Source organism: Gossypium arboreum, chromosome 1, assembly GCF_025698485.1.
Source record: "Gossypium arboreum isolate Shixiya-1 chromosome 1, ASM2569848v2, whole genome shotgun sequence".
Taxonomy (NCBI): Eukaryota; Viridiplantae; Streptophyta; class Magnoliopsida; order Malvales; family Malvaceae; genus Gossypium; species Gossypium arboreum.
This window is the reverse complement of record NC_069070.1, coordinates 33,018,218-33,023,049: the sequence shown is the minus strand read 5'-3', so window position 1 is coordinate 33,023,049 and position 4,832 is coordinate 33,018,218. Positions and strand designations below refer to the sequence as shown.

The 4,832-nt window shown below is 35.1% G+C and overlaps 1 long non-coding RNA gene across 1 annotated transcript; it reads left to right on the top strand.

Moving 5' to 3' along the window:
• Nucleotides 1-2,084: 2,084 nt before the first annotated feature.
• On the top strand, nt 2,085-3,281 carry LOC128296650 (uncharacterized). The gene is made up of 2 exons (XR_008287228.1): nt 2,085-2,255; nt 3,076-3,281. It is a non-coding gene; the product is annotated as an uncharacterized LOC128296650 (long non-coding RNA).
• Nucleotides 3,282-4,832: the final 1,551 nt, after the last annotated feature.

Sequence of the window (4,832 nt, the reverse complement as noted above, 5' to 3'; positions counted from 1 at the left end):
AGCCTAATACATCAGTGACAATGTCCTGATGAACAATGAGCAATGATACCTTAAGCGTTTTTAAAAAAAAAAGCTCATGACATTTCTGCACATCTAGTAAGGAGCATTTGATTCATTTCGATCATAGCATCCTAATTATTTGACATAAGCATAACATTTAGTTAGGAGCATTAGATCCATTTCAATCATAGCATCCTAATTATTTGGCATAAACATAGATACATGAAACCGATTTTACAGATCATGTTCCTCAGAGGACAGTGCAGTGGAATCGGTGAATTCAAAGCCTTATCTCCCTAAGAAGTAGGGTAACAGGCTAAATTTAAAGATCTTAACCCCTTAAGCAGTAGGGAAACAGATCGAAGACGAAGGTCCTTAACTTCCTAAGCAGTAGGGTAACAGGCTAAATTTACAGATCTTGTCTCCCTAAGCAATAGGGAAACAGATCGAAGGTGACAGACCTTAAACCCCTAAGCAGTAGGGTAACAGTGTAATGGCGTAAATTCAATGTTATCGGACCAGTGGTTTCGTAACCACAAATCCGATTTAAAGAGAAATTTATTTCAATATTTTTGCTTGAAAATTTATATGATGGGAAAATCGTATGAAAATATTGATAGGAAAATTTTATCAATTTAGTGATTAGTTAGAAAAAGAAATTATTGAAGAAATTGGATAAAATAAGGTATCGGGACCTCTATCTCGTAAAACCGAGTCAAAAATAATTTTATAAATATTTATGAGATGTTATTAATGTGGTATTAAAATTTCGTTAGGAAATTTTAATGTTTGGGTAGTCAATTAAATGAAAAGGACTGAATTGTAATAGGTGTAAAAGTTGCTAGAGTGATTAAATAGCTTAAGAGTCTAATGAGAAAGGATTTAAAAGGCAATTAGACCCAAAAGTTATTTGGGCTGGACGGCAAGGGTATGAAATCAGCAGAAAAATTGATAAATTAAGGGTAAAATTGGAATATTGCAAAATTAACTAAATAAAACTAGGACTAAATAGGAAATATCTAGATTTCTCTTCATTTCTCTTCAATTCCAGCAGCTAAAAACGCCATAGGAGGGTTCTCTAAGCTGGTATTTCATAATTTTTGCACCAAGTGAGTTAATCCTTGCCTTTTTCTTGTAATTTTTGTGTTTCTAAGACTTTTACAACTAGATCCTACTATTAAATTCATTAGTTTTTGATTTCATGGATGAAATTTAAAGTCACCATGGTTGAGTGCTGTAAGTTTATAATGAAATAGAATGAAATTAAAGCTTTAATTTGTTTATGAGATGATTTTATTAGGCAATTTCAATGGAAAATGATTTTTGGGACCTAATTGTGAAAATGTTTGGAATTAAAGTCTATTGCTGAAATTATGATTCCTAAAGGTTGTAAACTAGTTTAATGTGATAGAATAAAATGTTAATTGAGAAAAATGAGCTCAATTGAGAGGCTAATTGAGTAGGGACGAAATTATCATTTATTAAAAGCTTAGGGGAAAAATGGTAATAAACAGCTTGCACTAAAACAGTTTGGACAGCAGCAGTAGACTAACTTTGAAAAATCACCAAAAATTGTAGGAATCGAATTAGAAGATGAACAAAATATGGAATTAAATCTTATTGAATATAATTTCTCATAGAAGAAATATTGTAAGCAATGGATTTGTAAATTTTAAGATATAATGAATTTTGTGAGACAAGGTCAGAATGAATTCGGGTTCCCCTGTTCTGACTTTGAAAAATTATAAAAAATTGAATAAAAATAATTAGGGACTTAAATTTATATGTCTAGAATTCTGAATGAGTCTATTTTTAATAGAAACAAACAAGAACATCATTTGAATTCTGTATAAAGAGATAATTTATTTTTAGTGAAGAAGGGTCAGAACTGTTAGACAACAGAATAGGGGTGAATTTAAAGAATAAACTGTACTTATTGGATAAACTAAAAATTCTGAAAATTTTATGGTAAAAATATATATGAGTCTAGTTTCATGGAAAATTAACGGATCTTAATTTGGAGTTCCGTAGCTCAAGTTATAAATAATTTAGTGACTATGACTCAAGTAGACAGCTTTGAATGAACTATAAATAATAGTTGAATTATAGAGAATGTTGCATATGAACATGAAATGTATTAAATTGATAATTAAATTTATTTATTTAGATCCAGAAGATTCAAATACGAAGCTAGATCGAGGAAAGGAAAAAGTTCGGGATTAATAGATTTTTACTGTTTACAAACAAGTATCAAGGTAAGTTCGTGTAACTTGAATTATATTCTTAAATGCTTGAAATGCATGTTTTTGATATGAATATGATTTGAATGTTCATTGTATGAAAATTTATGAAGCATTGATATATTTGATAAAATGGGAAGAAATCCCGGTTGAATGAAAGGAAAATTTGATGGATCTCTGAAAAGGAATTGACGGAAAAAAAGGATCTAGCCCGGACGGGTGATCCTATCCTGATATAGCCCTCCCGAAGAATATGTGTAAAATGGATTTAACCCAGACGGGTAATCCGAATTAGGGCCTAAATTTAGCCTGGACTGGTAATTCAGATCCAAGCTCATTCGAGTAATTGTCGTTGCAGGGGATTTAGCCTGGACTGGTAATCCCGACAATACTCTATGAGTTTATATTGCGGATTTAGCTCGACCGGTAATCCCGCTGCAAGGTTGAGGTTCGCGGGAGTGTGCTCTCTGAAATGGATATGTGCGCACATGAATATGAATTGACGGGCCCGGAATTGTACACTAAATGTGTACCTCTGAAAATCCATCGAAATTTCGATAAATTCAACGGATAAATATGAAAATAATAAGGGAATGAAAATCATGGTATTGATGAGTACATCAATCATGGTATATATATATATATATTATTGATACATGGAAATTATTGTACTAACTTGAATGTTGAGTTTGTGCATGTTAGGGTAATAATGCATTGAATGGATATATGAATGTTTATTATATTGTATTGAAAATATTAGGTAAGTATAATTCTTGTTACATGAGCTTACTAAGCACAAAGTGCTTACCCCGTTTCCTTTTTCCCTGTTTTGTAGTGTTAAGAGCTCGGAGGTCGGATTTGGTCGGAGACACATCACATTGTCAACCTCAGGATTTCGGTATATAAAGAAACTTTATTTTGGAAATCAATGGCATGTATAAGCTAACAAAGTAAATGTTAACGTGAAATGAATGTAAAGTTAGCCATTAGTATGGTTAACAAACCTGGTTATAGATATGTGATGATGTTATCTTATATAAATGCATGAATCTATCATGAAAATATGTTGAATTAAAAAAAAAAATTAATTCGTAAACTTCGGTAATGCCTCGTACCCTATTCCGGCAATGAATACGGGTAGGGGTATTACAAACAGGTTGAATTACAGATCTTGTCTCCCTAAGCAGTAGTAGAGCAGATCGAAGACGAAGGGCCTTAACCCCCTAAGCAGTAGGGTAACAGGCTAAATTTACAGATCTTGTCTCCCTAAGCAGTAGTGGAGCAAATCAAAGACGAATGGCCTTAAACCCCTAACCAGTAGGGTAACAGGCTAAATTTACAGATCTTGTCTCCCTAAGCAGTGGTGGAACAGATCAAAGGTTAAGAGCTTTAAACCTCTAAGCAGTAGGGTAACAGGTTGAATTTACAGATCTTAACCCCCTAAGCAGTAGGGAAACAGATCGAAGATGATAGATCTTAATCCCCTAAGCAGTAGGGAAACAGATCGAAGGTGATGGATCTTAACCCTTAAGCAGTAGGGAAACAGATCAAAGGCGATGGGCCTTAAACCCTTAAGCAGTAGAGTAACAAGCTGAATTATAGATCTTAACCCCCTAAGCACTAGGGAAACAGATCAAAGACAATGTGCCTTAAACCCCTAAGCAGTAGGGTAACAGACTGAAAATTACAGATCTTGCCTTCCTGAAGTTGCAGTGGAGCAGATTAAAGAAGGCAAATCTTGCCTTCTTAAAGTTACAGTGAAGCAGATTTAAGCCACCATCCTATCTCCCTAAGCAGTAGTGGAGTAGGCTGAAAATTGCAGATCTTGCCTCCCTGAAGTTGTAGTGGAGCAGATCGAAGACGGCGAATCTTGCATTCCTGAAGTTACAGTGAAGTAGATTTAAGCCACCATCCTATCTCCCTAAGCAGTAGTGGAGTAGGCTGAAGATTGTAGATCTTGCCTCCCTGAAGTTGTAGTGGAGCAGATCGAAGAAGGCGAATCTTGCCTTCCTGAAGTTGCAGTGAAGCAAATTTAAGCCACCATCCTATCTCCCTAAGCAGTAGTGGAGTAGGCTAAAGATTGCAGATCTTGTCTCCCTGAATTTACAGTAGAAGACGATGAGCCTTAACCCCCTAAGCAGTAGGGTAATAGGCCAGAAATTGTAGATCTTATATCCCTAAGCAGTAGTGGAGCAGATTGATCTTATTTCTCTGAAGTTGCAGTGGAACAGATCAAAGCTACGAGTTACAAGTCCTATACCTCTGAAGTTGCAGTAGGGTCGAATCAAATTCTCTATATTGCGGCAAAGCAGATGAAAGGTACAAATTTATACCTCTGAAGTTGCAGTGGGTTAGAACGAGGCTACTTGAAAAAGAGAAGTACCGAAGAAGTCAAGATCTTACAAGACCAGATAGATTTGGCCCATTTTAAAGTCTTTGCTCCATTCTCGTTACACGATAATGAGCAAAGAGGGGCAACTGTATTGGGCCAAATCTGTCCAGGCCCAACAACCTAAACCCTAGCCCAAACAAAAAAAAAAGCAAAGAAAGAAAATCAAATTTTTCTAAAACCCTAGCCGCCGTACCAGTATG